This window comes from Strongylocentrotus purpuratus, unplaced genomic scaffold (genome assembly GCF_000002235.5).
Source record: "Strongylocentrotus purpuratus isolate Spur 01 unplaced genomic scaffold, Spur_5.0 spur5_scaffold_19, whole genome shotgun sequence".
In the NCBI taxonomy this organism is placed as follows: Eukaryota; Metazoa; Echinodermata; class Echinoidea; order Camarodonta; family Strongylocentrotidae; genus Strongylocentrotus; species Strongylocentrotus purpuratus.
The window spans coordinates 19,187,868-19,214,553 of NW_022145604.1; the positions used below are offsets into that span (position 1 = coordinate 19,187,868).

Genomic DNA, 26,686 nt, shown 5'->3' on the forward strand with positions numbered 1-26,686 from the left:
GCAACATGATCATAATAGTACATGTACCACCAAATGTACCGACTGGAAAAAAAGGAAATTCAAACACTCCTGTTAATCACGGAATTAATATCAGTCATATTACTTGTTTGCTCTGTATGTTGACTCAAAGCGAAGGCTTAATACCAGATTTATTGACTGAGCAAGTGTTGTACGGAAAGAAGCGCAGCCGATCAGGCGTCAAAATGAAATAATCTATTTGCATTTTGCACAAAGTAAAGCGCGCCACTCACAGAGCAGAGAATATCTCATAATTGTCTGTCCTTTCGGAAATATGATTCACCCTGTTTTACTCTTTCAGCGCGGTATGTATACATCTACATGCCTTGATATCAATGTGAATCTACCAAAATTACATTAATATGTAGATCTCTCCTTATTTAAAGATGATTTCAAGATTAAAAGTAAACTCTAGCGCCAATTATAGTCATAATCATCATCAGCTTTACCTTGTAGATGTTTCATGTACTTAGAAATTGAAAGGATTGTGGTTTTTCACCCATTTAATAACAATTTCCCCTACCGTGATGGTTGAGCTCGATGCCTTTTGATTCAGAACAAAATATACCACGTATATGATCCAAAGGGATTTTTTTTTAATTTTTTTTTTTTTTTTTTTTTTTTTTTGGGGGGGGGGGGGGGGGGGGGGACCTGTCTCGTATTATTTTGTTGCGCTATATTGGCGTTTGACGCCATAATTTGTTTAACTGAAGGTACGCATGACTATCCTTAGATGATTTGAAACAAAATTATAGACATTCAAAACTCAATAACTTTTCGGACAATTTCTTCTCTTTAGCCATGAAATCAAGAATGAAAATGTACTATCAACCAATGAAAAATACCAGTATTGCAATCGAAAGAATAATTATAACTGATAAATCCCATATACAAAATCCATTTACACCAAGATCGTGGATTGTGTCATGAATATAATTACAGGAATATTCAACTTAAAAAATAGATTTAATGAATTTATCAAAGCATAATAATAATAACCATGTTACAAATTTGTAGAAAGACATTGACATAAAAATCAGCCCTTAGTCTTCAACGCCCACGACCGGGAATATTGACTTGTATCATGTATTTTATATCATGAACTTTCATCTCCAGCTTCCGGTAACCTAATATTCATAAACAAATGTATCATGTGTCTCTGCCATAGACAGGCTACCTATAGATAGGTCCATTTCAAGTTTTAGGGAATGTTATCTCCGGAGAATTGTCAAATTTGAAGAAAAAAAGAATATTAATAATTAATAGACATTGTAATAAAAATCGACAAATTAATGATGTGACATTTAAACTAAATAAACTTATATGAGGAACTTTCACAACAGTTGAGTTTTCGATAAAATATTTATAAAAATAATAAAATATTCAAATTCAAATAGCTTTGTTATGGAATGACCAAGACATTACCTTTAATATCGTTCCGTAATAAAATATAAAATCAAATTTTTCATAGTTTTCATGAATGGTTGATAGGAAACTCAAATGTTATAAAGTACCACATATTTGTTATATAATATGTCATTACGATTTTTTTTTTTATTAGAATGTTTATAATATTCAAAATAGAAAATTCTCTGGAAAGGTAATTCCTTAACGCTTGGAATTTACATAGAATCAATGTGTTATGTGATGTTGATACCCATCTGTAAACTAGTAACTAAATTGCAGATCCGGGATGCTTTATCGAGGAGTGTATGTGTGTGGGTGGGGGGGGGGGGTGTAATCAGGCCTGGGTGCAATACATAGAAAAAGAAAAAATAAAGCGATCACAATTTTTCGTAAAATAATGCACAATCACCTCTAGAATCTAAAGAGGAAATTTGAAAAGGGTTATCGCCCCTACAAATGTTTACACAAGTAGGTGTTCAGCATTTCTTTTTTTTTTTTGGGGGGGGGGGGGGAGCGGGGGGGGCCAAGTAGGATGTAGCACCTGCGCCCCCTTCTCACCCGACCCTCTCCTGTATTAAAGTATATCAATGGCATTACAACGGGCAGTGGCCTAAAAAAAACATGGAGGAGTATATTCCTACAATTTCCAAAGCCTTCTGACCAATTATTATCTATAAATATATGCGATACAAAAATACACATCAATCAAAAGTATACCAGCAAGAAATATATATCAAGATCCGTGATGTGTGCATGTGCTATGACAATAATATTACCCTGTTACATTCTTATGATCCATCTTAATTACCAGTGACTAGGGCTATAGCTGTGCATGAATCATATGCCATGCATGCATGAGGGTCAAGTGGGTAAGAGTTCTACTCTCCTGTGTATGTAAACTATACCGAAACTGATTCACATGATCATGATGATACAGAAAATAATTTATGAATCAGCTGTACAGATAATTAAGATGGCATTTCTACCTTGTGTAAACAAAACTGTATCAATGACGAAGCGCGTTCTAAGAAATGAGGCTACTCAGTAAAACGGAATGATAGAAATGTATTTCGTTTTCTACATATCAAACATATGTGAAAGGCAAATTCATTTCATATACAATGCGTACACTGGGTCTTAATCATTAACTGAATCATTACTTCATGACCAACAGAGACAGAGACAAACGGAAAGATATGGGTACGTGCGAATTAAATTTCATTATCTAGAAAATCGTTGCATGGAACTAACTCAAATGGATCAGCCTATGACCATAATAAAAGCGTCAATTTAAAGAATATTACCATGTTATCGGGTGCAGGTTGTTTTAAATATCTTTCCTGTCGTTTCTAACAGCTTTTCAATCTAGTCAATACATTTCACAGGAAAAAATAATAAGACAGAAAGAAACGAGAGAGAGGGAGAGAGAGAGCGCGGAACATTTTAATTCAATCCCTGATTAATGATTTTTTTTCTTCTTGTAGAGCAAAAAACAAGCCGAGATCGCATATCTAAATTAATTGCATAGACAGTCGCCAATAACAATAATAAGCAACAAATAAAAAGATTTTTAAAAATACATAACGGCTAGACGCAATGTTGGTACGATCAACTAAAGCTGTTATTTTCTCAAGTCAAGTGTGAAATTCGCTTCAAGCCATATATCCAGCAATTCAATAAGTGATATCGAGTGACGTCGAAGCTACTTTGAGGGGATAAGAGGGAGTATGATTTTGGAAATTCTATTGAGGTTTCTTTCTACACCTTCAAGCCAAGATCTCACTCTCAATGATCGTGAATTATTAATAGGGCTTGTAGGCATGAATGCAATGTATCACCACCGTCTTATCTTTTCCTTATCATTTGGGGGGGGGGGGGGGGCGCGACCGGATAGCTATGAAGAAGAAGAAAAAACTTTGTGAAAGACACTTTCTTCCACATAACGCCATTAAACCACGTCTTTTTCTCTCGACAAAATTTATTGAACCCCTACCCCCCTCCCTGCAATTTGACTTGGAGGGGGGATGGCGTCGTATGCTCTATTCTTGTTCTTCATACATTTCTCTTTCTTTGTATCCTTTCTCCCTTGTCTCCCTCTACTCCTCCACATTCTCTCTCTCTCTCTCTATATATAATATATATGTCTCTGTATTATCTGCACGTCTGTCTGTCTTTCTTTCTTCTTTTTTTTTAACTTGGGGGTGGAAAGAGGGGCACGCGCACCCATGTCACTTGTGGCTACGCCTCCATTGTCTGTACGGAAGGAAAGAACAGCCCCACTCCGTCGCCACATCGCACACAAACCCGGTTTAATATTTAATTTTGTCAAGAGGGTTTCATCCTCGCCGTTGGGTTCATAAGAGGCATAGGCAAACATTCTCCAGGCAACCAAAGAATCTCATCATCCCAAGTCTTTTTCATTAGCTGGTAATGAACGTTAAAGGATGAGGATGCCATAACCTACATCGAGTGTGATGGTGGAACTAGAATGTTTAAGTCATACCCTCTCACAGTCTCTCATTACGAATACTTAATTCCGCCAGTTAATTTTCTTTCTATTTGTCTCAGGCGCGGATCCAGGATTTCTTAGGGGAGGGGCCCAACTTTTTTTTTTTTTGCTCCCGAAAATTTGAAAATCGCACCCGCCGAAAAGTCGCTCAGTGGGGGGGGGGGGGGGTACAGAGCACAATTTTTTTTTTTTTTTTTTTTTTTTTTTGCTCCCGAAAATTTGAAAAACGCGCCGGCCAAAAATTCGCTCAGTGGGGGGGGGGGGGGGGGGGGGGGGGGGGGGGGGGGGGGGGGGGGTAGTGAGCACATTTTTTTTTTTTGATCCTCAAAAAAAATTCAATTTGCACCCCCCCTTGAGCGCCAGGGGGGGGGCCCAAACCCCAAAAATCGTAAAAATCACGTGATTTTACATGATTTTTTTCTCAAGGGGGGGGGGCCCGGGCCCCGGGGCCCCCCCCCTGGATCCGCCACTGTTTTGTCTGTACGTATACGACAGAGGTTAAATTACGTAATTGCCACAATTCTGACCATTATAGCACCAAGGCATAGATAGTCTTGTTTCAACTATGTCAGTGAACAATTTTCAGATGTATCCTATATATACTCAGTACTCATCAACAAATTCTATGAGGTTTTTGGACATCCTTAATTTTCTGTTTAAATATATGGCTATCTAATTATCATGTAACAAAATTATGTGGAAAATATATACGTTACTTTACGAGATACACAACCATGACAACAAACCAGTGTCTAGTTGCACATCTGTAGATTTCTATTTCTATCCCTATAATAAACAAGTAACAGTATAAGTGGAACGGTCATTGTACGCAGCACTTTCTCCTACTCATTTTGTTGCTCCACGTTGAAGACAAAATAGTGTAAAACAATGAAATGAATGATAAATTGCTTTTATATCATTCCTTTAAAAAATATTCCTTACAAATCACTCGCATACCATTTAAATATTTTAATAGCATCTTCCATCGGTCATCTATCGAATTCATGTACTGCTTTGCATCCCCATCCCGCCCTTCAATTGAATCACGTTAAATATGCCTCCAAAGTCTAAACGCCAATCGAGCAAATCCCTTCAAATCCCTTTCCCGTGCGCTACGGGGTGACCAGTGCGTCTGTTCAGAGCCAAAAGGGCTCAACTATTGTGTTAAAAATATGAGATAACACCTTCTGGCTCCAAACAGACTGTGGATGATATTTGACTGGTAAGCCGAGCGTTATTGGAAAAATAAACATGCCTCGTTCGATTTCCCTTTAATAATGCACGCCCTGCTAAGCGCCGTCGGAAAATGGCATCAGCCAATTTTGATGGAGCGGCGACGATTTCATAAAATTTAACCGGTATTTCGTTTTCGCACAGTACACGAAGCAGCTGATGAACCAGACTGTCATAAAATGCATCAGCTGAAAGTTTAGAGACAATTGTTGATATCATAACGATGTCATGAATATCATACGGCACTAGGAGTCATATTAATAATAAATATTAAATCACAATACAGCTCACAATTTTTATTTTCCCAATATTTATCTTGTACCTCCGCCCCTCCGGAAAAAATAAATGAAACATGACAAATCATAAATGACCATTGACGAGGTTCCAATGTAGGTATTGGCAGTAAAATTCTTATATACATGCAACATCGTATGTATTTAATCAACATTTAATCAGTATTTGGGAATTATTTTTAAACACTAGGTTCATATCAGGTTTAGACAAACGTTTCGTCGAAAAAGAACAAAAAACATCGCTCACATCTTTCACAATGCACACATTTTTGTTGTGTTTTAAAAAGATATTTCCCATCTTATTAGATGTCTTGATATTTTATTTTTCAACTCAAATACATCGATGAAGTTATGACGATGTGCATTTTGTCTATACGCTCCCTTTCTCCTCTTTTTAATGAATGTTTGTAATGAATTCACGTAAAGAGAATGTCTAGCGTTTTCCTAGTGGAAAATTCAATTCTATCTTTCATTGACAAAATCGCTCCTCCTCTCGACGTGTTCTTTGAAATATTCTATTCAATAACAAATATATGTGATTTCAATTTCATCGAGCCAATTTCATTTATGTATGTACTCTCGGCGGGAATTGTTCGTGGAAAAATTATTTATTGTCCGCGAACAACACAAGACGAATTATTCATTAAAGACTGAATATAACCTTGCTAGATGAATCAAAATAAAAAATGATGAATCAAAATAAAAAAATTATGAATCACACTTCTTCTATCAATTCTTCTTCTACAATGAGTTCACACTTTCGACCCAGCGTCATCTTGTAAAATTGGATAGAGCACCAAACAAAACGGATCACAAATTGTTCACGTGTGAAGTTTGTGCCTGACGTGCACTACTCTCTCTCTCTCTCTCTCTCTCTCTCTCTCTCTCTCTCACTCTGAGAGGTCTAGTCTGCAATTCATTGAATTCATGACACCCTAGTAATTAGTAATCCAAAAATACAACAACGAAGTTTTCCTTTGCTGAATATAAACTTTTCAACGATACTTATATATTATACATGAACGAGATGAGTGATATTATATGTAGTGTTTTTTGTGTGTCTAGTATTAAACAAATCTGTCTGTAGATCTGTCTCTCCGAAAAATCTGCGAAGAAAAGTATAGGGGGAGGGTGCAGATCCGACATTTGGACAATAATTCCAGGATTTATTTCATGAAAGATATAGGTTCCAATTGTGTTTTAGGTTAGGTTGAGGTAAGGGTTAGGGTCGGGTATAATCATGGAGATAATCTCCATGGTATAATATAGGATCCCGGGTAAAAATTCGGTTATATAGTGTGGGGAAATTAAGCGGAGCAATATTGTTGCAGGAGCAAGTTTCGTATAACCGTAAGTAGGTTGTACAAAAACGATAGGATCTTTGAGATCAGATTAGGGGCATATAAATCAAGGCGTGATTCAGAGTTTTCACAGGGTCTGAGAAATCAGACTAAGATGAAAAGGGTGTGATTTAAAGCAAGGAGTAATGTTCTGACACCTCAAGCCACAAAGAATTATCTCTCACTTTCGCGACAGCCTTCCACGGTTATCCTCCAAGAAAATATGCCAGAGCAAGGAGGTAAGATGCGATCCACTAAGAGATATGCTGGGGCAGGGAGGGGGAATGTGTTATTCTCAAAGAGATATGCTGGGCAAGGCTATCAGATTTGCTAGGTATGAACTGTGTGTTAATGTAGCATAGAATGTGAATAGCAATGCAAAGAGACAGTGTACCTACGGGAGGATTCAGAGTAAGCTTGCGGAGAGTGCTAAGTGACAAAATGGATATATGTAGATAGAAAAGAGGGGAGAGGATTGAGGAATAGGGGAAAAGGGAAATCAAAACCGTAAATCAAAACTGAATAACACCAAGACTGAACGATCCAAAGTCATTTCATTATCCGTTACCAAAAAATATAGGCATAATTATGACAAAACCACGAAAGCTCCAGATTAATGTAACTATAGTAACAGCGCCGGCGCCATCTTTAATCAAGAAAAGAAAATAATTGCTTTCTTGAAATTGAACTACTATCAAAGCAGCAGACCAACAAAGCCTCGAGAAATATATTCCTAATTCCTGAAAAGGCATCCTCCATGCAAAGTGCCAATGATGTTTTTCGCATGCAAGGAGCACGTTTTTGAAACACCTGATACCATTTAACCATAATTAAACACACTTCTTCGTTGAACAATCGCTCCATCACTCAGTCTCATAAGTTGCTTTGTCATGTTATGTTCCTCCATTAACCAGTGGCGTAGCTCTAGGAAGCAAGGACGGGCACTTGCCCCTTCCCCCACCATCGAATGGCAAAATAATGGGAAAGGGAGAGGGAAATAATCCACCCAAAAAATTGTGGGAGTTACCTATTGAAATTTGCAAACATGATAATAAGATTATCCGAACATGGAAATTCAATCATGACAATGTGGTATTGGAATTGCATTTCCTCATTTTCCTGATTTTGTTGCAATTGTGGTGGACGAAAAATGATCACGGTTGGGCCCCTCCCCCACCACCACCACTCCTGAAACCGGTGTCCCCCTCAGAGGCTGGATGCACCCTACGTCACTACTCCTTCCAAATCCCATCGCACACAATCAGGAGGAACATGCTTTTCTTCGCGGCAGCACGCGAGTTTTGCCGAAAAGGTCGTTCGCTCGCGAGGGATCTTTTGTCGCCTCAGCAAGCCTGCTTAATTCGCTCGTCTCTATCGGTTTACCGTGTTCATTCTAAGCCGGGTTGCTGGTACTTTCAACTAAGTATCCTTTCCTTCCCAGTAAGAAACACACATTAAAATATAACTTCTAAGAAAAAAAAAGACATGTAAATATTATACACACAGAATGTTTGCGTCATATAGCGCTACTTTTAGTGAAAGATATTCCTGATTCTTCATAAACCAGTTTCATTTTCAGTAATAGAAAAAAAAGCATATGAATAGTAATATGTTATCTATTCAGAATATTTAGCTTTGGATAAGCCTACACCACAAGGTATCATGATGACTTCTGAAACTATTCATTATATATATATTTTTTTTTAATCTTCAGCAACAGAAATAGAACACAAACAAACAAACGAACTTACAAACATATCATAAATATATTGCATAGTTAGCCTAGATACTTGCATACTACTCATGTTATCCATGAAACCTCTTATCTTATAGTTTGACTTCTTCACTCATGCAAGCTCCACTCGGCTTTTAATGACAGCAAAGGAAAAGAAAACATCACCGACGCCACAAATATCACGATTCAAAATCACGTACCTGCTTGAATGCTTAAATTCCAAAATAAAGTTACGATCTACGGTAGATCGTCCAACTACGAGATAGTGTCATATACATAGACATAAAGTCCGTTCCCTTGCTTGTCCGGTAGCGTATCCTATTGCTCTGCCTCTGATCGCAGTGAGTATGAGGGTGACAGCATCTAAAAGTGACAGCATTACACACTCATCTAAACATAGACTCAGTACCCAGTCGCTCTATTGGTGGTCGACATCATATAATCCGTTTGCATTCGAAGCGAGTGAGGTCATTTGATATCATTTTAAAGGGAAGCATCAATCATTTCGAGTCCTGAGTTCCTTGGATATGAAATAGCGGTGAATCAGAGGCGGATGCAGGATAAAGGGGCATGTCCAAACAATGTCTGAGTAAGTGGGAGGGGGAAACAAGGGTTATCCCATTTTCAGATGTCTTGCTAGTAAAAACATTTTGTGACAAGCAGCAATAACAACACAAATATCACGTAATTCCTTCATAATTAAATTTTGACGAGGGGCATGTACCCCCGTATCGCCCTATATAGATCCGCCATTTAAAATTTATCGTCCTTCTAAACTTTGGACCCATACAAATAGTCATTCTTATTAAAACTGTAAAAGATAGGTGATCACATGCAGGTATTTAGTTTTAGCATATATCGTGAGTTGTTATCCATTATAAATAGGTTCTACTTAAATTTAGTCTAGAATACCCCCCTAACCCCTCCCGAAAAAAAAGTATTACTGCGATTTATGAATTTCAGTACGAACGTAAGTGCGACCAGGAAGGGATATACCGGCGGAAATACTGCCACTTATAATGTACCCTGTACCATAATAGTCAAGCAATAATATATAGAGCAGCCGATCAATTATTGTCGAGACCAATAAAACACCTGCGAACAAGCCTATAAGATAGCGTGAGTCATGGGACAGGGGTAAGGGTTTTTCCAACAACCTCTGGGTATGAAACGCATCTTCGTGCTTCAATTACTTACTCTTAGCGAAGGGCTCCCATCCAGCTAAAAGCAGGCATTTATTAACTCCCAACTATCTAAATAAGAAAAGTAAGCAGTTGCTGCAATTTTCTAGGGAGCCGCAGAGTGCTGGCGAAGCGGTGTTGTGATTTAGAGAAGGGCCCGAAACGGGGGGTAATGAACAGTCAGGGAAGCTTTCAAGCATTTGCGCAAAAATGAGGTTTCCCAACGGGGTGGTTGCTTTAGCAATAATGACGCCATAGCTGAGTGCATGAACCCAATGCATTCCAGTGCCATGAATATGCTCTCTGGGTTTAAATTCTAACACGATAGCAAAGACTCTCGAGAAACCAACCTCAGGCAATTCCAACAATCCAAGAATCCTTCAGCCATGGCGCCATTAGTAGATAGTCTTCTCCATCATCTTCTGAATTGGGCGAACATTACAATGAGGTGTAAAATCATCTGAATATGATTTATAAAGACAATTGGAAAGTGATCCTTAATTTGATTTCTAAGAAGTTTTTGCAATCATATTACAAAAACATTGTAAAAATAAATGTGCTAACTACACACTATCAATTCATACATACTTAGGCAAAAGATAATTAGGCCTATCTTAAATCCCAAGGGGAAAGCTAAGTCAATTGCAAGGCAGAATTGACAATATAACCTTATCCGTGTTATTTTTAAGATCGCCATGAAAATAATTTGTAACATTAAACCAGTAAATAAAAAAAGTATACGCACAATATAATGGAGTATGTTGTTACAATAACTTTCTGTTTACAAATAACGCCTGTCAAATCTGAAATATGGTTATCCTTTTAATATGACACTACCAGCATATATAACACAATCTAAAATTACCAGACCCTGCAAACTAGTGGAGGTTTAATGAGCCCCAAGAACATCCCCCTGATAATTAAAATGACACACTTCTTGTGCGGAATAGAATCAATACAAGGTTTAAAAGCTGGGGTAAAACGGATGAGACATTAGATTAATGGATGCTTACAATTATTAGATGAACAGAAAAGAAATGGGGAAGCACCATTTTATTATTACTATCATTATTATTACAACGGAACAGAAGAGAACATAGTTTTGATACAAGAAGCCGCGCGAAAATATTAAACAACTTGATTGGGCTCCTTTGCAGTGCAATGAGCACATAATAATACATAACTGTTATTTTAGTCACAGGTAACAACAGACAAGTTACCAGTATTGTTTTCTTTCTATATATTATTCGAGAAAAAAAGGAGAGAGAGAGAGAGAGAGAGAGCATCAAAAATGGTAATGTAAATTGTGGTCCAACAGACAGACAGATATCTCATAAAAGACAATGTACGCTAACATTTGGCCTTAGTTGCAGCGGAATGAGTGCATCATAATTAATAAACCTCCGTTTTAGCTAAAGACAAAAATCGGATAGATTTCTATAAAACGACAGCGCAATAAAACGCATTCCTTGTTTGGACCCAGTTGCAGTGAGCAATAAGCTCGTCATAATAAACAAACATTCACTTTAGCCTAAGATTAAAATGATAGATTTCTTACAAAGGCAACGCGCGAAAACAGTCGACATTCTTATTTGTCATATAGTGCATTGCAGAGAGTGCACCGAGATTAACAAACTTCACAATAAGTAAATAAAATGGACATTTTAGCCTAAGATAATTATAGACAGGTTAGACAATACGCTGAAATCATACCTTTTATGGCGTCCGTGGCAGTGCAAAGAGTTCATGATAATTAATAAACCCTCGCTTATCCACGGACAAGGTCATACCAGCTGATGGCTCGCTGACCGGGTTAAATTATTAATGGACCTCATTACCGCCGGCGAATTAGTCGTGAATATAGCCTTGCTTAGTTATGAGCACAGCATTGTATTAACTCCCATGCGTTTTTCACGTATGTCTTTATTTATGTATTTACTTATTCATTTGAATTGAATTTATTTCCACAAAACATGAAATAAAAGTGTTCAAAATGATATGATCAAATGTTGTGGAGCGAAAACGAAAGTATAAATACTAGATAATCCCCTTTTTTCAATTTATTCATTTATCATATATACTTCCTGATTTTTTCCATTTATTAATTATTAATTTTATTTATCCATTCATTCATCATAAACTCACTCATTGTTTCTAACTTTCTATTTTTATATTTATTCATTCGTTCATTAGTTTATTGTTTAATCAACAGTATTCCTTTTTATTCTATATCTTTAAAAGGGGAGAATAACTGTCTTTACTGCAATGGTTTACAAAATACCTTCACGATATGATTAGATGCATTTCATAATAGACTTATACCACGTATTATTAGAATAAGATTCAGATCTGAGAAGCAATAATAAATGAAACTACGACATAATTGTGATCAAATGATAATAACGAGCTGAATGAAAACATGATTTGATTTGAAACAGTAGCAATTATCTTTATGTGGTATCACAATGGGGCAAAAATGTGGGTCACTGAATAATAATTTGAACGATTAATAATACAAGGACCGTAAAATAAGACTAAATAGCTCCGAGCTTTAAATACAGAGGATACTAAAGAAAGAAGAGATACCCTATATACACACACAGTTAATACAAGATTATCCGTATACTATAGTAGTACATTACATCGCCTATGGCATTGTACACACTTGGCGCCAGCGAACAAAGCTCAGCACAGGCTATCTAAGGGCGATATGAACGCATTGTGACGTAATCAATTTCCCCGGCCCGCAGGAAAGGCTAAAGACCCGATCATAATGAGAAGAAATTATTAATCTCTCGTGCACAAAGCATACATATAATTGACCCAAGAACGATCGCTTTTCCAGTAAATGGGGTTGGATTATATATTGCACGGAGAATTAGTCACTACGCTAGTTAAATGCCATTTTGCGTACAATAGCTACATAATACATTGTTCAATAGTACTATAATGCTCTCATAACGAGCGCATTATGAGTCTTTCTAACGAGTAATATTGATTGTTAATATTCATTAATATTAATGAATAACTAATAACAATATCATAACCTGGATGTATTAATTTTGCCTTGTATAAAAGGAATTTTGCATGAATTTACAAAATTGAAGTTTATACATGGCAATTAATATGAGCAAAACCTATTCTCGAGTGTCTTTCTTTCGAATATTGATGAAAGAATACACAATTTGGGTTTTCTGCGTACAACAGAAAACCCAAATTATATATTCGTTTGTCGATATTTGTTTTCAAACTCATTTTTGTTGGAAATCTTTGCAGAAGTGTGACATCCTCTTTCACATAATGATACAATTTAAATGAAATTTTGCCACCACATTTTGGCGAATTTGGGGCTTAAAATATCGTGTACCAGAGTAAAATTCACATATCATATTCCCTTTAAAGCCCATAGACTATCATGAATATAGTACTAAAATAATTAGTGATTTGATAAAGCTTGAAAATACGAGACAACACCAAAACGACATAATTTGGAATGTATATGAGATGGGTATAGGTGAGCATACAGGGATATCGAAAAAAAGATTCGACTGGAAAAGAAGAGGCAGATAAATAACAGAGACTAATAGAGGTGCAAACGGCGGCTACGCCCTATAATATAATACACCACATTGGGTTCAGAGATTACTGGAGTTTTCGCTTCAGATCACTGAAAAGGAATGCATCACTATACCAAGTGATCATATTCTCATCACGTTGCTATTCATACTCATCACGGAGGCGTATTAGGGTATCCTAAAGGGGGAGGGGACCAAGGAGGGGAAAGGGTTTTGCTCTTTTACAGGGAAAACTATATGCTGTACCACGGACTGTCTTTTAAAAAGAAGAATAACGAATTGACCGAGTTCCAGACCAAGCCTCATTTGGCGTGTGACAGGTTATCTTCAGATTGGTGTGGAATAGAAAATCATTGAGGGGAAATCGCAACGCAGAAATTAAGGTATTGCCCACTCATATGCTGAATCACAAACTTTATCCGAAGATGAATGATAACCGTATTGCCATAGTTACATACTTTTTTGAAAGATAGAAGAGGAATTACATCATCATCACCCCCCCCCCCCCCACTCCTCATTCATCCTATCAAATAACGGTTCCATTCTCCGTGGGACGACAGCATTCCAGCGCGTAATCCAACCCCAGACCCAGTCTGTCAATTATTCAAGTGCCAGTTTAACGCATCGACAGAATGACTCACTTTCGATCCCCTCAAAGAAGACGAGTTTGCCATCTACTAGAAACCCTCATCCCTCCCTCCCTCTCGCATCATCCGCCATCCCGTGTAACACAACCCCTTTAGGAATGCATCCTTTCATTGGTAATTGGATGTAACATTCTGTCATCTCATCTGTGAGGTGCTACATTCATGGTTTCGCTAGAGCAAATCAGTGCAAAATATACAAGGGATCACTGAGGTTTACTTGACCGAGTACACGTACCGTGGATGGAAATCTCAATAAGAGCTCGACTAGAAAATTCAGAGGGAGAAAGAGCAGGAGTTAAAAAGAAGTCACGTATAAAACCAACAAAAGACAAAACGAAATAAAGCGAAACAAAGCGGAACGAAACGAAATAAGAAAGCAACATAAAAGCAACACCTCAATACCAATTTTGAACATAATTATGGCTCTCTTTCACACACTGTAACGCTTGCAGAAACTCATTGTACACCTTGACTTATTTGCAGTTTATAAGACAGAAATCGGAACTTTTATTGTCGTATTAGTAGAGCATTATCTGTGCAGCAGATATAACAGTATAATTATATATACGTGGGTTAGAAAATTCGGTTAACCATATTCATTGACGGTGAAATGGAGAAATATTTGGCTACCACTTGACTCAATGCTATTAGCTGCATGTTCTGGCATCCATATAAGACAAAATGGAGCACTAAAATTGAAGAGACTGAAGCAAAAGTAGAACGGGTGCAGTAAAATATTCTCCAATACAAACAATGTTAGGGAGATACAGAGACGAACGAGCATCCCAAAGTGCATTAAAGCATACGTGAGTTGAATGCATCGGTATCATTAGGATGAAGTTACAGCCTGTAACTCTTAATGTTTCCCTTAATGTCTCTAGTTACGATTCCCCATCACCTCATCTGGATGACATCATTAAAGATGGCAACACTGCCAGGATTAATCTGGGTGCAGTTTTCCCCGCCAACTTGTATTCCTGCCATTTGAAAGGTGCCTATGAACTTGTGAAGAGACCAGAACAAAAGAAACAAATATTAGAAGAGAGCATTTGGTGTCCCCCACATTACAAAGTATTTTGGTGTTATGAACATAGACTGACACAAAAATGATGATGTTGCTTGATATCTGGTTTGATCGGAGCCCTAGTAAAACACTAAAATGATCGTAGATGTATTCAGTAACGTATGGGAGAAGATAAATTGGATTTGTCAAATTATAAACCTTTCCCAAATTGGTCTCCTCAAGTTTTGATAAAAACGTACCCGACATGCCCAAAATCAGAGAGAAACCGCTCCTGAAGGCTTCTTAGCATAAATTAGTAAGCTGCAACATCGATATCCAATACCCTTTTCCCACCTGAATTTCCGTTTAGGAGACCGATTTGGGAGTAAGTTGCGGCTTTTGGACAAGTGGAGTCGACACTATAAGCCAGAAAATCCTTTCTGTTCAGGTCCTGCATGTCTCATTCCTGGGATTTTGTAATATCCACAGGAAATCACGAGGAAAACGGCGGCATCTCTCCTAAATCCGTACAAAAAGTCTCGTTCTAAAGTATTACCTTCGTAATCTTCTACTACAGTGACATCCACTTCTCTCATCAGTATAGGGAACCTCCTCTTTTCGACGGAATCTCTTTGCTTTCCTTTGTTTTTAAGGATACCCGCCAACAACTGTGGTTGTGCGCGACATGAATAGTGATCACTCCACGTCCCGCCCAATAATCCCGACAGTGAGCAAAGACCCTGCTATCCGATGGAACAGGAGGTAAGATAAGATTTATTCCTCTTACGAGACAAGAAAGAAGTAAGATGGGAGCATGAAGAAGATGGATGAATGGGCCATAGACTGGATGATTCATCGTTTGATTTGCATTTCACTTCGCACTAACCATCATAACGATATCGGGATGATCCGGGAAGTTTTTTTATTTGAGGGGCTTCTCGGTCGGCATGCTCAAAATAGTTGATGAATTGTAAAATAATATGGTGAATTAAAATCAATAGAATTAAAACATATTAAAAAATCATGTCGGCAATCTTGTGATACCAATTTTCCATGATTCGTAACATTTCTGTATTTCTTTTTTAGTTTTTACATCATAGTCTACATTTTCATTTCAGAAAAAAAATAATTCGTATTTCCTAATAAGCAGGGAAACATTCGTTGTTCTTTTCTTTCACCAGTGGCGTAGCTAAAGGCGCACAAGGGACGCCCCATCACATGGCTGTTTGGCCTTGTTAATTACATTTATTCTATATTAAGATTGGTATACCCCCCCCCCCCCCCCCCCCATTATGAAAATGCCCCTCAATGCCTGGACTCAGTGTCTATCTTAGAATCTATGCATTTTTACTGTGTCTTATACTGTAAAGTAATTTCGCAGTATTCATTGTTCCATATTTTTTTCATTTTTTTTACATCCATGTTACTTTTTAGTTTTCATTCTCGCTTTCCATTGTGTCTTTTATATCCCCGATCCAAATCAATCAAATCTGGTTTGTTTGAATGCCGCTATTGCGTGTTTGTTTCTTTGATCATTTATATGAGCCATGAAATTGGATAGACTCACTATTTTATATATAAAGTCAATGTTCAGTTTTATTATGAACCTCATGAAGGTAACAATAAAAAAGAAATTCTGCCGAGCAACAAAAGAATACGAATATCGAGGGGAAAAAACACAATGAAAATGCAGAAAAAAAGATCTTTTAGTATTCATGGGGTGCCATAAAATAAATCAAATTTAGTGCACATTCCCGAAGAAGCTAAGGTAACTTTCAATTTACAAAATGCATGTTAATAACGCGCCATGGAGCATACAAATAAATCTCCTCTTTATTTATTCCCTTTCCCCTTCCTATGATCGTATCCATAATATGGTCGTCTGAAAATTAACAGTCCTTGGGGAAATGTTGTTATGGAGCTTCGGGCCTCTCTTCTTCAATATCATGAAAATACAAAGTAAATTTGGATAAGTCATCATACCTCAAACATTCCCGAAACGCGAATATTATTGGAGTACGAGTAAACAGATTTGTTATGAATCCTAAACGCGATATTGATTTCGAGACGAGGTTGTTGGTCGATTGCCGAGAGGGGGAAAAGCGCGCGAGAAAAAAGAGAAAGTGGCACCGGGGTCGTCTGCAGATGAGAAACCGAAATATTGGTGAGAATTTAAATGATTTGGACGCGGTGAGTCACCGAAGATTTACACATATAACTCATGAAATCGGAAGGTGAGAGAGACACTCATCGTTTTTCATTAGAAAGAAGTGGATAATCGTATTTTCTGTGGTGAAAAATTGTAATGCGATCGCGTTGTAAATGCAACCCGCTTTTTTGTAAACTCGTGTCTGTGGTTAACATGGTTTAAGAAATGCATAAGCTGTTTCCACACTCAAGAACACACGATTATGACATTCGAGATTTATCATATTTAAAATTGTTTAATGCAAAGCACAACATTTGCAACAAGATATACTTCTTTTTCACTGCTACATAACATTATGAAACAACGTCATAGCGGTCGGGTCTGTAGAATTCATGTTCTGATATTGTTTTTTTAATTTCTGATTTGAGCAAATTCCGCAGTTCGTAAGCTGGTCGTACTGAAAATTGCAAAGATTTTTATTTGCAATTCATTACATATCTTTTTTTTAAACGAAAAACCCTACTGCGTCTTGTGAAATAAAATAACATGACATATTACGCCTAGCCTATATCAAAGGATGCTTAAATAATTATAAATATGCATGAAGAAAATGTTAAATGAAAGAGTCCTGTTACTATATTTCTTTGATAGTTCAGACACCGCTTAACGGAATAAATAATTAAAGAAAGGGAAAATGGGGGAGATTTGATGAATATTTTGTTGAGTGCATCCGTTCTGGTTATTCGGATTGTTATTAATATACAAATAATACACATGGGGCATTAGTGAGAAATGCCCACACAGGGTACCTTTGGAACAGTCTAACACGCCCGAGGCGATAGCCGAACAAAATGATGTGTATTATTTGTTTTACAAAATTATTTTTTATAACATGATTTTACTTAATGACCGGTCATAAGTATTACTAATGAACGGTCATTAGTACAATTACGGGTTAGGCAAAAAAAAAATGCCTGGTCATGTGTACGCTCTCAACCAATCATTTGATTAGGATCCGGTTCATCATCTTTATAGAGAGTTAGTGTGCTCAAATCAGAGCGGGGATTCAGATTAAATGAGATGGCAATCAAAGAAGAGCAGAGAGAAACCCAATCCTGAGTAGATACAAAGTTCACTTCGATATATAACTTATACATGAGTAGCTTAGACTAATATTACCATGGTATTTTTTTGTGTAAAACTTCAAAATCAATTCATGTGTATCGCCTAAAACTAATTGGATTCCTCTAAGTTTTCGTCAGAGAATAACATCGTTGATGCTTTAGAACACATGATCGAAGATGGAACATAACACGTGATGTGGTATTTATTTAACCTAGCATTTCCTTTCCAAACTGATTTTCTTGTCCTCATATCTTTTTAATGAGTTTATTATAATCATACATATTAAAATAAAATGTTAACATACATGTATTGGAACCTAAAACAGGGTGGGTGTTTCCGTATTGAAATGAAGAATGGATTCAAACATAATTATGATAAATTGTTTATAAACGGCAATCTCTATTAACCTGTATACCTGTATTCCTATAACCTTTACCAGATATTGTGACGTCGATTCTGCCTCCTTCGTTCTATAGCTGAAGACTTTCAATATAAATCTCATTCCAGTCTCGACTATGTTCATCGCACACTTGAAGCTCTTTCAATTTCATTTTGAATAGCTAGGACGAATCTTGATGGTAGATATAAGAGGGTTATTATTAAAGCCCAAACTGCAATACCATTTTGTTTTGTTCACCGACCACTTCTCTGCAGACTTTCAATTCATTTCGAGTGTCCTCTTTCAATAAAGACAAAATGAGCATCTAAATAAATCGTATATCCTAGAAGTATGTTGTTTGCGAAAAACCTATTATTGCACGAAAAGTGCTTTGCCACTCGACAGGTATAGAGGCTCCAGAACCGGGTTTCGATTCATTTTTTTTTTGTGATGGCAAGGGCGTCGCAAGAAAGTCTAATGGGAGAGGGGTAGCATCGGATTTACGTAACGGTTCATAGCCCTCAAAGGTAAATGATTTGAATAATATTACACTTCTCATATTTTTCTAATAATTATGCCGAGGCAAGGAACTTCATTACAGACACATTTTCGTTCGAAACAATCATGAAACAGTGTAAGCATTGTGGTATGTTGTTGAAGGCTCTTGACTCTCGTACGACAGGTTCTAGGTTCGAATTCTCTCGTTGCTTACATCATTGGACAAGGTGCTTTGTTCCTCTCTACCAAGGTGTAAATGGGTACCTGGTAATACTGGGGTAAAGTAATTGTATGGCCCTCATACTGATAGATACTGAATACTGATGTGACTACCCATGGGTTAATAAGACCCACTTATATAATTACAATCATTACATCGAGGCTGTATTTTCTTCCTGTCATAATCTGATCAGGGACAGAGTTTAGAGAATCTCTGATCTGATATTCTCAGACGAGGCAGCACAACAAAACACAAAAATCCATCACAAAGAAAATTTCTCACAATTAACAAGTGAAGGGAGTTTGTAATGCTCCAAGAAGGTTATGAAGAGACATGACATAGAGGAATATTAATCATGATTTATCTTGGCCTTCAATTTGTAGGCAATCTGTCTTCTTCATACTTAGGTTTGACCAGAACAAGTACTAATTTATCTTTTCTAGGCATGCTTAGTTAGCTATGCCTTGTGCCAAATAATGAGACCGGTTCAAGCATGGCGCCCTTTTCAGCATTGCATCTTTTAAACCACTTGGGTGGTTTATTGACCACATTTCGGCTAGAATCATTCTCAACGTCTTTCAGGCAATTTAGAAGGTGATATTTTTAAAGGTCTTTAGATATGGGCATATCTACGCAAAAGGTGTGTTTTGAATGTACATACAGCCAGAAGCACGTTTTGAGAGATGATAAGCTTTTTAACCCACATAATGGACCACCCAGGTTAATTCCGGTTCGGAGGCTAGCGCGCGCCATGTGTTTACAAGCAGTGTGTGTGTAGTTGACCTCCGAGAAACAGTCTGCTTCCGGGTCAAAAGGCGCAAACAGCTGCGCAGACACAAGGCTTTTATTTTGAATCGTGAAGAGCCGATAAACGCGACATCCCGCAAATCACTTTCGTATAGTGGGGTTCGATAGTGAGGGTACGATATGTACATATCTAGTGGCAAGACCCAAAAACGCACACTAGGATGTATCGCGGATCATCTTCTTACGGTGTGAATGTTATAATGGGTGAATGTTTAAATGGCATTTTATTACAAGCAAGATTTGATATTGATCTATTTACCGCTTGTAGGGTGGAACGAGTGCAGTCTTTCATAGGGGTCCATTCAGTCCAAAACGTAATGAGGATATACAAATGATGACGAGTAAAAGAATGTCTATCCAGTGGCACTTGTCACTCGCCCCCCCCCCCCAAAAAAAAAAAATAGAGTGAGAGAGGGGGAGATAAAGAAAGGGTATGGCGAGGGAATGGGAGGGGGAAATGTGGAAAGGCATACAGGATCACTTCTAGACGCCCCTCCCCACCCCTCACCATTGTATACATTATTGCAATTTCATCTAAATTTGCAAGGAAAAGTTAGAGGCCAACATCCGAACCACGCTGACATGCGTAATAAAAGAATGTTGTGAAATAAACAACATCAACCAAAACGTAATAAAGTCCAAATAAGGAGTGAACATTACATGCATCTACCGCAAACATGATGCGGCTAGCTTCAATTTCAAGGGTGCATTAGGCGTGTATTGCATGCTGGGAAGAGTTATTGTCCCTTATTGTTTTGGCAATGAATTCCAGATTCAGGCTCTAAAATAAATTGGCGCGCGTGTCAAGTATGATTTGTTATGGGTGAATCGACCGAGTCGAACGCGGTGGGTTCAGACTGTACCATAGACGCATGATAATGATGATTTACTTTTCTATACTTAATAAAAGTCCTATTCTATTATATTTAGTATCAAATTATAGAAACAATAAATAAATTTATCGACTTAAATTTGTTTGTTTGTCCGAAACCTAAATCAAACTTGACTAAATGTAAATTGAATACCATGTTTCGTACCATTGCTTGTACCAGATAAAAGGAATTTTTCATAAAATTAAATTTAACTGAAAGAGAAAGGGTGTAAACTATAACTAAACCATGTGCCCCTGCCCCCGTGCCCTTAATACGCAACTGCATCAAGTTTTCAATGAAAAATTAATATTCATGTGGAGACGCTCTTATAGCAGGCCGAAGGTCTGTATTCATCTTTCATTCCGGTGGACAGCCCGATAAATGGGGGGTTTAGCCCCCCCCCCCCCCCCCCGTCGATAATTTCGCAGTAGCTACGCCAATGCATAAGATCATTACTAATTTTGTATCTTAAACTTAATAAACTTAAATATTCGTGTGAACACGCTCCTCGTAGCACCATGCTTTGCATTCAGCTTTCGTACTTTCTCCTATGGACATGCAGCCCATTGATTAAATGTCATGCACACGACAGACCAGGATTTGTGCGTTCACGTTCGCGCCCGTCACTTTTCATTCTCCGATGATATCCGGTGATTTATCAGACGGAATATTACTGTAAAGTCCTTATTGCGTGGTAAAATGGCAGATAACATTAGCAAGTTTGATGGCTTTGGTGGGGAAAACAAAAATAGAAGAAACCTGATCACCTGCGGAAAAGCAAGTGGGAACTGGGAAGCCATGTTTTTGTTTTGCTTTATTTCTCGAAAACCCAGTTTAAATAAGAATCGTTATTGTTCTCAATTGCAAATACTTGCACTAGTTTCTTGCCTAGCCCCCCCCCCCCCCAAAAAAAAGTCTATACTAGCGCATAGTCAGTCCTGCTAGATATTTCATCCTAAGCGCATAATGTGCACCGATGCACACATTTTATTCCTCATTTTCGTTTAATAATTAAAACGCTCCCTTCATGGTTGAATTCCCACTGCAGGGGCTTACCTCCTCATATCGCTGAATTATTAATCCAAAATGGAACTCTCAAGTGCGATCATTTCGCTCACATTTTATTCGTTTCATCAGTGGCAGAGCGTAACGAGGAAACAGTTACAGCTCGGTCCCACATGTGCATTGCATATGCTTGGTTTTCCTTGCATGAACCTTCAGCAAATAACAATAAGTCCCTACTAAGGACCATTATTTAGACAGAAATGATCTGTGACTCATAATTTGTGGTTGAAATTTACATTCTTTATTCAGCAAAACTAGATGTTAATATTTCATTAAACCATTAGATACCATGAGAGGAAAAAGTCAGAATATTGTAATGAGGAGGTTATTGCCCGTCATTACCCTTATCCCAAAACCTACTCCGCCATAGAACACACACGTTCAAATTCACCTTGTTAGACAGTTTGGAATGGTAAACCTGTTCTAGAGCTCTGTCATCACATTTTAATTGTTGTCAAATGGAAGGATATTTGACCAGCCGTCATACCAACAATCAATCAAATAGCGAAGTTATTGTATGTACTTTCATTTTTTCCTTGTTGTTGTTTTCGCTTTTCGCAGAGTGATATCAATATCCTATGAATGAAACCCTAATAATTCCGACAATCAATCAATTAGCGAAATGCTCGTCTTTATTATTTAATTTTTTTCTTCTTATTTTGTTTTGCGCAGGGCGAAATGAGCATCCTCCATAATCCGTATGGGGCTGGATATCGTTTTTACAAGTTACCTCAATACGGTCTTTTGATTAACGACAAAACATATAGGCTAACCATGGGCTAACATAGTGCCCAGACCTGATTTTAAGGGAGGTCATCGGATTAAATCGCTGATTCTTTTCTTTCATATTCTGTAATGATATATTGCACTTTAATATAATAGTCTGCTACAAGAAGGCACAGGCCTACATCAAAATCATTAGCGGTCAAGATTTTGTCAAGGTTATGTCAACAATGAGTGGTCACAGAAACTCATAAACTGGTAAAATAGACCTACTATACAACAATAATGGTATAGGCCTAACAAAATATAAAGTATTGTATAACCTTACCCTTGTTTTGTTTATCTCGACCCATAAAAATGCTTCCAATCTCTCCCATCTCCTTGATGAAATAAAACTATACAATTTTCAGGTAGCTAGCAGCGCATTCGGGGGGGGGGGGGGGTGAAAGGGGACATGGGGCAACTTCTTTGACAGGGGTATAAAGTAACCCCGCTAAAATTTACCTGCTTCATAAACACTGCCGGTGTCATTATCATGGAACCCCACATTCAATCTGGCTCAGAAAAGACCCAAGACGTCCAGTCAACAATACCTGTTTGACCTCAGCCGGGTCATGTCGCGGTCAATTGTGCCCCACGGGACCAGGATCCCGCCATAAAAAATACACAAATTTCTCAACACGTCATCTGTCGTCTGCGAGTACCGTTCGGTTTATCAACCAATGTATACGTCAGAGTGCATACTGTATTTTCATTTCGGTGTCACCCCATTTCTTATCGTTTCGACACGCGCCAATTTAATCTGAGCTACGACATGTGAAGGAATGAAAATTGATTGCACGGTTTTCGTTTGCCGGTAAAATACCTGCAAAATGTAAAAGTTGTACAAACGGGTCTAAAACATTGATATGATAGTGAGAAGGATATCATACAGCAATATACTTTTGAAATTATTATTAAAATAAACACTAATTTGATTAAAATTTAGGTTGTTAAGCCACTTAAAAAAATATACATGTTTAGCGTCCCCGCCCGCTTCCTTTTGGGGGCCGCTTCCTTAAAACAAAAAATTTAAAAAAATTGTTTAAAATGTTAATATTATTTATTTATTTTTGTTTAAAGAAAAAAACAACATGAAAAACATACTGCTAAAATGATCTATTTCTGATTTTCTTTCAGAAAAAAAAATAAAGCCGGCGGCCATCTTGAAAAATAGCCCGATTGTCAGGGAAAATTAACCGAGCGGCCATTTTGAAAAAGAAAAAAAAGGGCCTCCTCCTTCCTATTTTTCAAAAAGGCAGGACGCTAAACATGTTTTTTTTTTTTATTTGGCCTTATCATGCTACATAACTAGTCTTACGACACATCGATGGATCAATGATTATCTGGCCGAAGGAGATAGGCGTAAGTCCGATAAAACTAATATTGTATAAATAACCCCCCCCCCCCCCGATCCGCTGTCAAATGAATAAGCATTGTTTTGAAATGTACAATAACTCGTCAAATATCAATGTCGCATGATATTACTGCTTTGTGAACGAATTGCAAGGAACATGAAGTTGATTATAATATTATAGGCTAATTCTTACTTTTCTAATTTTGTAGAATACCAACGTAACGACGAGATCAGAATACAGGTGTTTATTTTTATAAATAACTGAATAAATTGGGAGATAGAAAAAGATAAAGAACAACAAATAATCATAAAAAACTACTCTTATAATTAAAATTGCTTTTACATAGAAGATGGATACAAATATTGATTGTTTGTCTGTAAATTTCTAACGTTACAAACAGATCTACTGTTTAGTAAACTAGGTCAACCAATTAAATCACTAATCCTCGACAATATACCACGGAGCGGTCGATTAGAAGCGCATGATCATCGGCGTATGTATGGGGGGGACCGAGGCATGTGTCCCCCGATCAAATGACAAAGTAAAGACACCCCCCCCCCCCTAAAAAAAAAAGAGAGAGAGATAAAGGGAATCAAGAGAAACAGAAGACAAAAATGGAAGGGAGTGAGAAGTGGGGCCTAGATGAGAAAGAGAGAGAGAGAGAGAGAGAGAGAGAGAGAGAGAGTGAGAGAGTGAGAGAGTGGGGAGAGAGGGAGAGAGGGGGAGAGACACACACACGCACACACAAAGAAGTGAAGGTGGTTGGGAACATGATGAGATGAGATTAACGACCTCCTCTCACACCCTCCTCTTAAAACAAGTACGAAGGAAACATGAAGGAAAGTGAAACGACCCTCCAATATTCGCCCTCAAAATTCACCCTTATCAAAAAGCCTTCTTAATTCACATTTCGTCCAGTGAGTGCCCCACAAACTCTCGATCCACCTTGGCCATTGTTCAATGTTCATGATACCAATTACATGAATAGTCAGCAAGAAATCAACTCGATTAAACTGACGAGGAAATGATATATTTCCAATGAAATTGAACCCATCGGCAGTGTACTTATCCTAACTGCCATTCTCACGGATATAAAATATCTTAATATCTTATCCTTGTTTTCCATTGCCTTCAACTTCCTCATTTGGCAACACGAACTTGATACATAACGTAAACTTAATCTAAACAGCAGTACCTTTGTTTGCACGTATTTTATGTTATAGACATTCAGGTGAAACAAGTTGCGCTCTGAATACTAATACATTTCTGGAGACATGGGCATACCGATAGCTGCTTGACATGTATGTAATGTTTTTTTTCCCTTTTTTTCGTGCGATTCGTTATTAATCCAAGTAGTTGGGAACAGTGCCCCCTTCCCCCATGAATGATCAAACTACCCACCCCCCCCCCCCCCTAAAGGGTGAACCCAGGCCAGGGCAGGCTATAGTAATCATTGACAATTCAATACTTTAGCTTACCGTGTGTGAAGGTAGGGTCCGTCTGACAGCTCAGTGAATCTCGACGTCAGTGGTCCTCCCCACGTCAATAATCCTATTAAAGAAAATCAAAACCAGATCCCAATTAAAGCATGTTGGCTTGAGATCAGAAGATTCATTAATATGAAAGGTGTGTATAACACGAGATCGAGGCAATGAGAATAACTCAATATGAAAACATATCCTTGTAGGCATCGGCGTATTGGAAACAATTTAGTCCAGGGGTGGTGACTTCTGTTTGAAAAAAACAATCTATAAAAGCATGCATAAAGCAAAGCCAGGAAGCAAATGTCGGAACACTTTATTATGACCACAAATTCTGAACAATATGTTTTGGAAAATTACAAATATAGCAAGCGTACAGTTCACGAGGATTTCTTATTTAATTTCTTCTTCTTTCTCTGTTTGGGGGATAGCTTTGAGGAACTTAGATGGTCTTGAAGTTCTTGAATTAATTTTCTAGATGTGCATTTAAACAAAACAAAAATTGTAATGGACACGTTTGGGGGGGGGGAGCTTGAGAAATTGAGCCGCCCCACCCCCTTTAAAAAAGAACCGCTACTGAAATAGAAAACTTCGAATAAGAGGTGCCATTTGTCCCGACATTAGTAACTTTGAAATTCTCGAGAGGTGCGACCCACCCCCCCCCCCCCATCAACATCACCATAGATCAAGAGCATCATCTAGACAGACTAGAATGGAATAGTAATTTAAAAAAGAATAACTATATGTCATTTTTGACATGCTATTTTCAAGTGGTTTCAAGTGCTGTCTCAAATGTAGTTTCTATTGAATTGCCACGTTTACTCCGAGCGTGAGCGAAGGCCGTTTTAATAGTTTCTCCAGCTGATTCTAGTGCTTGTTCAAGTTCATTCAAGTCGAATACCCGGAAGGCAATAACACTCCCTCCTATGACAAGGTGAAAATAAATCTTTATTCCAGAGTTGAATATAAATACGTTACACTTTCCATGCATTCATATGCAATCATAATTATTCACATCAAAATGTCTCA

General features: G+C 37.7%; 1 protein-coding gene across 1 annotated transcript in view; it reads right to left on the reverse strand.

The window, feature by feature from the left end:
- Positions 1–25,729, reverse strand: part of LOC373364 (integrin beta-C subunit) — a gene marked incomplete at its 5' end in the record, with an annotated part of 58,815 nt that extends 33,086 nt beyond the window's left edge. Inside the window, 1 exon segment of the mRNA NM_214565.1 lies at positions 25,655–25,729.
- Between the last annotated feature and the right edge of the window lie 957 nt (positions 25,730–26,686).